The 13,720-nt window shown below is 28.4% G+C and overlaps 1 long non-coding RNA gene across 1 annotated transcript; it reads right to left on the reverse strand.

Annotated features, from left to right (window-relative positions):
* Window positions 1-1,826: 1,826 nt before the first annotated feature.
* Window positions 1,827-4,414, reverse strand: LOC108478727 (uncharacterized). The gene is made up of 2 exons (XR_008276251.1): window positions 4,322-4,414; window positions 1,827-2,210 (listed from the first exon to the last, which is right to left on the reverse strand). It is a non-coding gene; the product is annotated as an uncharacterized LOC108478727 (long non-coding RNA).
* Window positions 4,415-13,720: the final 9,306 nt, after the last annotated feature.

Consider the following 13,720-nt stretch of genomic DNA (forward strand, 5'->3'; position numbering starts at 1 on the left):
TAGACCCAAACTTTTACCTTATTACCAACTACTGCATATATATATGATAATTATCAGTGAATTTGATATTTTGGAAGTAATTAAACTTTGAATATAATAATGAAGCTAAGTGCAGTTTAAGATTGGATCAGAGGCAACTTTGACTGCGTATCTAACAAGCAGAAGATAAGCTGGAATCTGGTTGTGCCTCATCACATGCCCATCACATTGCATTGTCCGATGCAAAATGGGGGTATTTTTCAAAGCTGTTTGAACTTTGAAGTGAACAAAAGAGAAAATTTTTATTAATCAATTAATTCCCCTCAACTACACCAAAAAACAAGTTTCCTTTGCCTTGATTTTTCACTACTTTTTATCCATATGATTCCAGCTTGTTTTGAATGAAACTCAAGGGCTGTCAAATGGGGCAAACGTAGAGGACAATGAAATTATAAGAGTTGCAGCAGTGCCCCGCCCAATGCCTTGTTAAAGAGGGCTACATGGTCCTCACTCAACAACCACACCCCTGCAAAATGATAAAAAAGACTTGATATATACAAAACCTAGTGAGTGACCCAGCTCATTGAAACATAGGCAGTCCACGAAAGGAACACACATACCTCGTTTTCAATTAATTTTATTTTTATTTATTGAAGTGGGAACGCAAAAAAATTTGTCCCTTGTTCTGGACGGTTTTGATCACTATATATGAAATGTCATTGGCATCGTTTGTCCCATTCTTGTTGTCATAAACCAGCACAGTCATCTTTGATGGAGTAAATGGACTTTTCTATTGTTTCGATTTTGCTGTAAATATGCAAGGAAAATACATACGAAGCTTCTTCTTTTTTTTATTAAAGCAACTAAACGAGTACAAGCTGTATTGCTATTGGGATACGATGCTCAATGGGGATGGCAGTTTGACAAAAAACAGGGACATGAAGGAACGATCCATTTTGCATATTTTGGAACCCTTTATGACTAAGGATGCATGCTTTTCAGTACAGAATTTGACACTTCAATTTTGTTAGCTGTGGGGAAACCCCATTTACGGATTTAAACTTTCAAGACCTCACCAACGAAAACGTATGTTCACCACTCAAGGTTCAACGTTATTATTCCACGTACAATGGCTCACTAACAGTAAGCACACAACAGCCCCATTTTTACCTATAACTAGCCATAACACATTCCAAACCCTTAAATAGGAGGATAAATGTGTTTCAACGCACTTGAACTCATACCAGGGACTATAACACCCCTTGCCCGACCTGATTGCCGGGTCTAAGCTACTAAATGTTACAATCATTGCCAGAACAACTAACACCCCTCGCCCGACCTGATTACCGGGTCTGAGCTACGAAATGTTACAATCGTTGCCGGAACAACTACCGTCAAATTTACAGTAAATAAATCCTCCAAACATTCAACCATATCTTAAACACATTCACATTTGGAAACACAATTAAATCCGAGCCTTAATCGAGTTTACGAAAACTTTTTTATTGACTCGAGCATGAAATAGGACCAAATTGTAAAGTTTCAAAATCTTAAGGCCGACGTCGTGACGTCACTTCCTCTACGTCGAGACATCACCAAACAGTTTGTCACATTGTGGCCTCAGACCACTCGACGCCACGATGTTACACACTGTCGACCAACTTTACGACGAGGAAGGTTGCTCTTTGGGACATGGACTCTATTTTTGATAAAAATAAACCATTTAGTATCTATTTCAAGTCTTCCAATCAAACTATACCAATTATGCAATAAGTATTAACTTAACTCAAAACATATCAAAACATGACAAACAAGCTCAATAACTAATCCAATCTTTAAACTAATCATTCAATTCTAAATCATCAACTAAGTTTAAACATTTCAATACCATTAGGGCATACCAATTCAACAATCCATTCACTAACATTACATGTACCAAGTCAACTCATGAACATGACATTTCTTATCCCATATATCCTAAAGTATGTCAACCACAACATGCCATTTCATTAGGTATCAACCATTGCTAAATCAAGCATATCAAACCATATATCAAGACAGCATCTGCTTACATATTCCAAGTTCATAACATAATAATTTTTACACATCAAAACACCTAGACACATGCCACAACATTAAGGGTCCAAAACGATTAAATATCTATCGGTTCAATGATAGAAGAGTGTGAGCTTTTAGTTGGTCCGGCTTGACACGTTCCACGAGAAGATGATCTAAAAAGAAAAGGGAAAACAGATGGGGTAAACATATATGATGCTTAGTAAGTTTATATGCATTAAACAACTTATCTCAATTTAAAATTTAATACCATAATCTATTTAACTTGACAAGTTGGCAACCATATAACAACAAGGTAAGCTTAGCATATAAATCAATTGTAATATGATTTAAACATATACCAATTCAATCCATTTCAAAATCAATATCTTTGTATCATACTCTTATTCAATTCCACATTTATTCATTCAAACATCAATCAAATGTTAATTCATTTTCTATTTTTCTTCCCATTAGTTATTTAGCCTAATGAACTCTAGTAAACGTATTTGGCTACATAGGTATCTCTAGTACAATAATTGCTCACCCGAGGTGAATACATATTCATGTTAGGTTACGAAACCTTTAATGACACGTTCAATTGTTTGGCCAAGTTGAAAATATACTATAAGGTTACCAATCCAAGCTAAACCTATAACCTAACATCAGGTTACCTGTCTATAAAATGACATCAAGTTACTAGTCCAGGCTAAACATGTGTCACATATAGCTTCGATTCCACAACAAATGCTAGATCTCAGTTATCATCAGTAAACAATCCATAAAAATGTGTACAAAACCTTTACCAAGTTCACCAGGACATTTTCACACACACACACACACACACACACACACACACACACATATATATATACATTTCATTACAATTTAGTCTAAATCTCACATTTTGTACCAAATCGCAAACAATCCAATTTTCAACCAAATATACACATATTCATAATCCAAATACATAAAATTTAATACAATCATGCCATATAAACTTTCCTGGTCAAAACGACAAATAACTGAATCTTTAAGGATTAATCAATAATTTTATCTTTTCCATAATTATCCCCGGTTTGGTTCAATCCCTAATCTATTCAATTATTTAATTTAATTTATCAACATCAAACACTTTTATATCATCCCATAACATGAATGACCCGGTTTAATTACATTTTTCGGATTCCCATAAGTTTTACATTTTATTTAATTTAGTGCCTAAAAATGAAATAACAATCTTTCAGTTTTCAACTTCAATTTTGAAATCGATCTCAATTACATCTTTTTAGGACCTTCTACTATCAAAAATTACAGAAATTTCACATTAAATACTTAATTTTTACACTTTGGTCCTTTTAGACAAAATTGAAAATTTACTGCTTTACAATCTAGTCGTTTTTCACATCTAAGCTTAAAATCTATCAATTTAAAACCTATTTTGTAACGCCCCGTACCCGAGCCCATTTCCGGAGTCAAACACGAGGTGTTAACGGACTTAATTCATTACTTAAACAGCTCATACAATTCATTTTAAAATTTCCAGACAAGCTGGCTAATTGTATCACAGTCGCTTTATAAATCATATCTCGAGTTCCGAAACTCGAAATCCAATTCCGTAAATTTTTCCTGAAACTATACTCATATATCCATCTACTAATTTTTTTCTAGAATTTTTGGTGGGGCCAATTAGTACAGTTTATTAGTTAAAGACTCCCCTGTTTCAGGGTTCGACTACTCTAACCTCTCTGTATTTCGAATCAGATATCTCCTTGTACAGATCTTCAATGACTATGCCATTTGTCTCTAATAAAACTATACTCAATAATTAATCTGTACATATAAAGTATGACTTCTAATTATCTTTGTAAAATTTATGGTGAATTTCCAAAGTCAGAACAGGGGATCCAGAAATCGCTCTAGCCCTATTTCACAAAAATTTAAACATCTCATAAAATATAGCTCATATACCTGTTTCGCTTCTTCCATATGAAAATAGACTCATCAAGCTTCGATTCCATAACTTATTCATTATTTAATTCCATTTCTACTATTTTTAGTGATTTTATAAATTCACGTCACTACTGCTGTCTGAATCTATTTTATGGTAAATTTTACCTATTTCATGGTTTCCATGGATTAGCTAGTAATTTGACATACATAACACCAAATATGATCATGATTAGCCATTCCAATGGCTACTCATTACCAAGCATTTTCATACCACTCAATAACCATATTATAAGACCATATATACAAAATGATTATAATGCTATACACGCCATACTCAAAATATACAAGCCATTATGCCAAGATGGTATACGGATAGTGTGAGCGAGCCTCCGACCGTTCCCGATTTCCGAGCTGGCTTGTCAAAACTACAAGGAATGAAAAGGAGGGAGTAAGCATAAATGCTTAATAAGTTCACATGCAAATAGCAAGTAACATAACCATATAAGCAAACATAAAACATCATTTGCATAATCATCACCAAGACATTCATATCACATTTTCATTTATCATCTTACCATATTGTTGTTATATCGATTTTTCAACCCGAGGGTTAAGTACATACCTGTTCAAAGTACCCATTTCACAACACTTACCAATACGTCCCTTTCATCTTGAGTATTCCTCCATTTCAGTAGAACTTTACCCGTTGAACACTTCGGAATATAATTCGGATACATGGAAAGTTTGCACATAAGTGCCACATATGTAGCCAAGCTACCATGTAACCCGCCCATAAGCGAACTCGGACTCAACTCAACGAGCTCAGGCGTTCGCATCCATAGGTGAACTCGGACTCAACTCAACGAGTTCGGATGCCTAGTTACATTTCACGAACTCGGACTCAACTCAACGAGTTCGGACATTCGCATCCATAAGTGAACTCGGACGCAACTCAACGAGTTCGGATGCCCAAATATCCCAGTGACATGTCACTTGTATCCTAATCCATTCTTAAGGTTCAACGGGACATTTTTCCCAATCATATGTCTCAACCATCTTCTATGGAATGTCGATACCGATACTCGGTATTATTTCACATTTTCCAAGTATATCACATAATTTGACATATTATCAAACAATTGTCACAAGTATGATATTTCATAATAATTATCATATCATTTAAATAACATTAAAACATTTAAAACAATAACTATGTTACCAACATTTACATATGAACTTACCTCGTATGCGAAAATGGCTATTTTACCATTTCGTCCACAACTTGGTATTTCCCATTTTAGCCCAATTTCAGTTTTCCTTGCTCTATCATTTAAAATATAGTCTAATTAGGACTCAAATTATTCAAATTGACCCAAAATCATATTTTGGAAAAATTACAATTTTGCCCCTAAACTTTTACATATTTACACTTTTGCCCCAAAGTTCGTAAATTAAACTTCAGCCTATTTTCTTATGTTTTATGACATGCTGATCATTTTTCCCTTCTATGGCAACATCAAATTCTCACTCTAACATGTACTTATGACTATTAGGTATTTTTAACGATTAAGCCCTTTTGCTCGTTTTCACTTAAAACCGAGTAGCACAAGTTGTCTAACATAATTTAAAACCTCATATTCTATCATAAAACACCAAAATACACAAATTTCACCTATGGGTTTTTTTCCAAATATAAACCCTAGGTTAAATTATTGCTAGCATAAGCTAAATCGAGCTAGGGACTCCAAAACGTAAAAATCATTAAAAACAAGGCTAGAACGAACTTACAATCGAGCTTGGAAGCTTGAAAACCCTAGCCATGGTTTCTCCTTGCTATATTCGGCCATGGGGTTGAAGATGAGCAAAATTGGCTTTTAATTTTGTATTTTAATTCATTTTACCCTAAATGACCAAAATGCCCTTACTACAAACTTTCCAAAATTCCATCCATGTCCAATTTTGTCCATAGACTTATAAATTGGTAAAATTACTATTTAAGACCTCCTAATTAATATTTCAAAACAATTTCATACTAGAAACTTCTAGAATGCAAGTTTTGCAAATTATTCGATTTAGTCCCTAATTTCAATTTAAGCACTTTATGCATAAAATTTCTTCACGAAATTTTCACACAATCATGCAATCATATCATAGACCTTAAAATAATCATAAAATAATTATTTCTATCTCAGATTTTGTGGTCACGAAACCACTATTCCGATTAGGCCCAAAATCAGGATATTACATATTTCTTCAAAAACTTATCAATGGAATCTTTTAAAAACTTTAACAGTTTTTCAAATTGGTACATGAATTAGTTAAATCAAGCTCCAAAGACCTTAAAAATATAAATATTACAAGAAAAAAACTAAATTGAACTTACCTTTTAAAAACCGAATAGCTTGAACTTCACTTAGGTTTTCCTTTCTTTATTATTTTAGCTTTTATACTTGTAATTAAAGTTTAATTAATCATAATAATGAATTAAATCTTAATTAACTAAACAATTAATTAAGTGGATTTTGAATAGCATCCACCACCGTTTGAATAATTTAAAATGTTTTATTTACTCAGTTGGTCCTTTGACTATTTAAAAATCTATAACGATAAACTTTTATAATTTAATCATTGTACCTTAATTAATTATTAATTCGCCAAAATTAAGGGACCAAACTTTAACAAACTTTAACACTAACCTCGTAAATATATTAAATATAATATTTAAGGACTTCTACTACGAAAATGGATTCCAAAACTATCGTTTCCAACACCACTGAAAATCAGGCTATTACGGGGTTGAAACTAAAGGCTGACAAGGACCTCGACCCCCCAAAATGAAAAAATTCCATTTAGGCCCTTTAGAATTGATAAAATTTTAAATTAGTAATGGTAAAATTGCACTTTGACTCCTAAAAATGATTTAAAAATTAATTTAATCTTTTAAAACTTATAAAGATATAGACCATTAAAATAGTGAAATTACATTTTTACTATCATAAAATATATACAATTTAATTTCACCCCAAAATAAAATTTCAACTTTGCCCCTAGCTTATATTCTCTTGCACGAATAAAAATATTAATACTCATCAATTAAAACTCTATCAACAAAATAAAAAGAGTTTAAATTACATAAAATCTTATATTATAGTAAATATAAATCTTAATTATTAATATAATTCAATTTATACTGTTAATCTTAAAACTCAAATCATTGAGCCACAATTGTATTATAAATCATTTAATAATCAAATGCACTGAGAACATTTATTCTAATTAATTTCTATGGTTTACTCGGCAAAAACTCAATGTCTTTAAGACTATGTTATATTATATACATTGTATTTTCTATGTCGAAATTTATGCCTATTTTTTTTTTTTTAACAATATCATCTCTAAGAATTAATTCTTCATTCTCTTTGATAAATAATGTCTTACTACTAATCTCATTTTGATAGTAACTATGTAAAAAGTTATAACTTTGAATGTAAAAGGCTTTTTAGCTAGAGCTAACCTAATTAGCTGTTGGGCCAAAAGGGTAGGCCATTATGGTGAATTTGGTGCGTACTTTTAAGAACCACTTGCTTTGAAAAATGGGCTCTTCGTTAATCAAAGTGGCTGTGGGCTTCACCTCATGCCTAATCAAAAGCAAAAAAACAAGAGAGAGACTATTTTTTTTTTTTTTTTTTTTTGGCTTTATTCTTGTCCCATTGTTATGCTTTATTGAAGAACAGAAGCAAAAGCCGCCCCCCAAACTCAAAACATACTTCTAAAAATAATACTTAAAATAATCAAGCTTAATTAAAAATAAACCCTTACTTTTACATATTATATATAAGAGTCCTTATAAAAGCAGGCCGACAAATTAAAATATTGCAAGAAAACAAGATGCAAAAGGACTTACTTTCGGATGCCACCTTAAAGTTCCACAAAACAAAGAAAAATGAATAAACCAAAAGAACAATGAAAGTGAAAAAAGAATAGATTCACGTTTCAGAACATGCCTGCTGCATTGGAAGCACACGTGGGACTTTTATATCGTTCCACGTGGTTAGATCTTTGTCGTTGTTAGAGCCTAGAATCAGATTTTTTACGCTCTACAACTAATAAATCACATGCCTAAATGTTAACCACTACCTTACTATTATACCGTTTTATTCTATTATTATATTTATAAAAATATGTGATTATAGTAATATAGTCTTATCATAAAATTTATAATTAAATAACAAAATGAGAATCAAAATAACAAAATTACAATGTGTATAACAGATGCATATATTATTGCTATGTATATTTTATTTTACATTTTTCACATTATTAATTATAAAAATAATAAATTTAACAAGTTCAATTAATCAATATGAGTTATCAAATTAAATTTATTAATTTATACCAAGTTACTAAATTCAAATAATCAACTTTTAAGTTTATAATGTTTCAAATTCATATTAGAATATTTAATTAGGGAACTTAATAGTTTCTTGAATTCCACTTATTAAAGATTATTTCCAATTAATAAAATATGATTATTATATTTCTTCACGTGAAATTTAATCATTTTAGTGAAATAACATTTTAATTAAGATAATTTTCATTTAATAAATGATAATTAATATGTTTGCTTATAAGAGATAACTATAATTTTAATTAAAAATTTAGACTATATGTTGTTATAAAAACCAGTCTAATAAATAGTGTATTTCATAACTATAGATGTTACTATTATAAGTGAAAAGTTATTATAGAGGATTAAAATAAAACATAAAAATCGTTTCTTCTAGAAACTGAAGAAACTTGATTGTTATAGCGAAATGTTGTTATATCGGATGATTGTTATAAAGAAGGTGATTGTATATAAAAGTCTATTAACAATTCCAACAAAGGTGTTGTTTCATAAATTGAAAAATTAAGTGCTAAAAAATTAGATATTGAATTTAAATAATATAATTTGGTTGGTATATTTCTTAAAATTAAATATAAAAATATGATTAAACTATTTGATAAATGTAACTTTTAAAATTTTAAAGGTAAAATAAATAAAAGAATTGAAATTTTCGTTCTCTATTTTTCACATTTATTGTATATGATTTTATAAAATAATATGCATATATTTTTTAATCGTATATGATTTTTATTTTTTTAAAAAACTTAATGTAAATATTTGTTTTACACCAGACCATGATAATGCATATTATTCTTCTAAAATTTAGTAACATTGATGTGTTAAATGAAAAATTCAACTGATAATTTAATAATCTGTATAAGTTTTCCATTAGATGTAAACTCTAATAAGAGAAAGAAGCACCGTGTTTATTTAATATGCAAATTTTCCTTGATTTCTTGGAAATAAATTTAGTAATTTATAAAACCATGCATCATTAATTGAACAATACGTTTTACTTTTTTTTTTTTAGTACAAAACATTATTGATTATTGACTTTTCAGTAAATGTTAATAAATAAATAAAAAGCATACAAGTCAACTTTACCATTTTTTTCTCCTGAAAGAGACATTGGGAATTGATTGAGAAGCACTATATTTGTCACTAATAATTATTTTTATATGACAAAGAATCTTCTACCAAAAATATCATTTCAATTTTAAATAACTTAATTGCGTACTTTTAAATAAAAGAAGTATTATTTTTCATTATATTTTAGTCTACGAGTTAGCTGTAAATTAATTTCAATTGGTAATTTTAATTAATTGTATGATTTATTTTAAGAAAAATTATTAAATTCAAGAGCTAATCTATATATTAAACCTTTAAAAATAATAGTATTAATCATAAAATTGACTTGTATAACGGATATTAATACTGAGATCAGTGTGATCCAGATAAAATATTAATGGCCAATTTAAGAGCTAATTTATATAGAAAAGTGAAGATTTCACCATGCACCTCCTTTAGTTTCACGCTTAAAACAATATAAGGGATAATAATAATATGTAAATATAAAAGGAGAAGATTTGATGCATTATCACCACATAAGTCTTACAAATAGAGGTGTTCATAGGTCAGGTTGAGCAGTTTGTTAGGTCTGGGCCTAGCTTGGCCCGAAAAATTAGTTTAAAATTTTGCTCAAACCTGGCTCGAATAAAAATACTAAAACTCAGGCTCGGCCTGGCCGTATTAATTTTTTATATTATTTTATATAATTTTAAAATATATATAATATATCAAAATACTAAAAACATCAAAATAAACATTTTCCAACAAATTAAAAATAAATTTTAAAAAATATGTATACTTAAACAACACTAAGATAGATGCAACTTAACAAGTAAATGTCTTTAAAATAATAACAAAATTAACAAATGCCTCTAAAATAATAACAAAATTAGCAATAAAACAAGTTTTATGCAATATTCAAACAATAATATCAAAATAGTAGTACAGTAATAATAAAAATGGTAGCAAAATGGGAAGAAAACAACAAAAAATAACATTAAAAAAATCATAATTTTTTTTGTCATTTAGTGAATTCAGGCTCAAGGCCAAAAATACCTTACCCGAGACCCAGCCCTTTTTTTTAACAAACCTTATTTTTTGTCCAAACCCATTTTTAGGGCCTATATTTTTATTCAAACACTCCCACATTTCGAGCGGGCCTTTAAGTCAGGTCGGGTGGCCCGACCTATGAACAGGTCTACTCATTGACTATTAATGAATAATAATATAATATTTTATCATTAAATAAAAAATATTAATATTTCATTTAAACATAATTAGGTAATAATTAATTATAAATAATAACTAGAATCCCAAACTTAAACCCTTAAATTTAATATTCTAAATTGAGAGGTATTAATATTTATTTATAATAATTACAATTAATGTTTAATTATGTTTAAAAATTATTATAATTTATTTACAAGTCTTCCATATTTTTGTTTTATTTAATAATGATGTGTTGTGTTATTATTCATTGATGATGTATGACACTTATACAACACGAAAAAAGAGGCAAATTTAAAATCACATAAAATTTAATAAAATAATAATAAACTAATTCTAAATTATTCTTATTCTACTTAAACTCAAGCTCTTGTGTCAAATAATTTGTACAATCCACTTATTTTTCAACACATAAGACAACATTTGTAATTACATAGAAATTGATCAATTAAGTACCAAATTAAGTAAAATTTATGTCCGAAGTAATTAAAATAAATAATAAAAACATGTTAATTAAGCTTAATATAAACTAAATTTTTAAAAATAAAAACATAAGAACTAAATTTTAAATTTTGAAAAGAATTAGGAACTGATTACATATTTTAACCTAAATATCCATATTAGCTCTGTTTTCAATTTAGGGCTTTCATTTATCTTCATGTTACACTCTTTGCTACCAAACTCTCGTTTTTATTTTTCTCCATTACTGGTTTAAGCTTGAGAAAGCGTTTTAAAACATATGTTTTTTTTTAATAAAAATAAAAATATTTAAATAAAAATAAATACAAAAAATATTAGAAGAGTATCGGAAAAGGTAGAATCAAAGTGGGGGAGCGAGTGAAAGACAGATTTGGTAAAGTTAATTAGGTGGTCCTACTATCAACTACAATCTAGGGGTTGTTCCAACGGCACCCACAATTGAGTCTCTTTGGTTATAAAAGAATTATATGGAAATGCAAATTCATATTATTATTATTATTATTATTATTATTATTATTATTTGTCAATTTACCCTACAAGACAATTGAGATTTTGAATATATCTGGTGAGTGGTAATTAATTTATTAAAAAAGTAACTGGTTTACATAATTATTTTTATTTATTTTTTAATAGTCAATGTGAATCCAATTAAAACAAATTGATATGATGTGATGGCGGGTTTAATTATGATGCACAAAGTTGAACAAGAAAAAAACGAGTCCACTTTATCATAAAGTCATTGATTTAAAATATGGGAGATTGTCATGTCATTGGAATCAAATCCCCTTTGTATCTTTATGCACTTGAGATAATATCTGCACTTCCTATGCATGTGAGGGTTGCTCAATCTTCAATCTTCTATATATTTATGTTATTCAACTTTGTTTCAATAATTGGAATCAATATAAATAACCACCAACACTTAATTGTTTTGTAAGCTAATAATTCAATAACTTAAATTATTTTATTTGTTATACAAAAATAATTAACTTAAACTATCATGAATTGATTTGTAATTTAAAAGATAATACATAATATAAAAGAAAAAAAACAAATGTATAAATAGATGGAATGTATTCTTCATTAAATGATAAGTCATATTTTATATATTTATCTTATCGTATGATTTTCAATGAAAAATTTCATCAAATGTTTTAACATTTAAATAATCAAATTGTTGAAATTATTGGTTTTCAAAGAATTGAATTTCTTTTCCATAGATTGTCAAACAATGCTTAAATTGCATACTTTGTTATTTATTAATGAAAATAGTTAATATTTAAATTAATTATTTGTATTTACTCATTTTATAAGGTGCGTTTGATTTTCTGATTTTTAAATTACGTTTTATAATAAATTTATAAGAATATAAAATTACAGGTGAAATATAAGATTAACTTGTTTAACTTATTTAATTGAAACGTAAACAAAATATATAATTACTAAAGAGCAAATTTTATTAAATTGTCCTTATTATAAAATTTTATTTTTATAAGTTCAACATATTTTAGGCTTAAATTCTTCATAAAATCACAGTAGCTTAAAGAAACTAAATTTTATTACACATTGATCTTCAATTGAACAACCATTAAACTTAGTTTACTTATATGGTTTGTAAGTGTTTATTTTAGAGACTTTAGTAACCTAAAATTTACAATATAAACCTCTAAGTTTTCTTTTGTTTTACTTAATGCGGTCTGGGGCTCCCAACGACTCTAAGAAATTTGAGTTTTGAAAGAAAAAATCTTAAAATAAAATTGTTAATGTTTATGAGAATCAAGGTTTTGTTTCGTAATGGAAATTTTAAATAAGAAATTATACTCTATACGATTTAAAAATTTAACATTACAAGACATTTGAAATATTAAAAATTCAAATATTGTAATCTCATTTTAATTATAAATTTTAATGTATGATTCAGTCAACAAAAAGTTATCTTAATTTTAGAAGAATTATATTTTTTAAAAGAAAATTAAATTATTTCTAACTCTAGAAGCACATCTTTGATATTAATTCTAGTGTCACAGGGTTAGATTTTTCGTCTTGCGATCTATGTAGCTTTAGGCGATCCGTTCACTTTAAACTTGCCTAAATCAACTTTTACTCCTAAAAGTGAGGATTCTTTTAGAATCCCTCTAAGACATTGATTTGTATAGTGGAATTAATTGTGCCAAAAGAAGCTACAAAAGAACAACAGAAAGCCACGAAATAACACACATAAATTGTTTAAATAAATGTTCAAAGATTTCTATTACTCTTAAGAATTTAACTTACAATAGATGATTTACAAATGAGGGGAAGGCTTTATATTTATAGTTGAGCTCTCTTAAAACCGATAGTCAATATCAAATTACATTGACGGACGAAATTAGCCTATACCTTAATTTTAAGAATTTACAAAATTACATCATATCAAATCAAATCTACAAGATATGATTCTCACATTTACTAAAAATAGTCTATGTTGTCGTATCTTCATTATCAGGCCAACCAAACTTTAATTTGACAGACTTCTCCAATAATTCTTGAAATCAGACTAAATCTCATAAGCTAAATGATTATCATCTAATC

The sequence above is a fragment of the Gossypium arboreum genome, chromosome 12 (genome assembly GCF_025698485.1).
Source record: "Gossypium arboreum isolate Shixiya-1 chromosome 12, ASM2569848v2, whole genome shotgun sequence".
Classification (NCBI taxonomy): Eukaryota; Viridiplantae; Streptophyta; class Magnoliopsida; order Malvales; family Malvaceae; genus Gossypium; species Gossypium arboreum.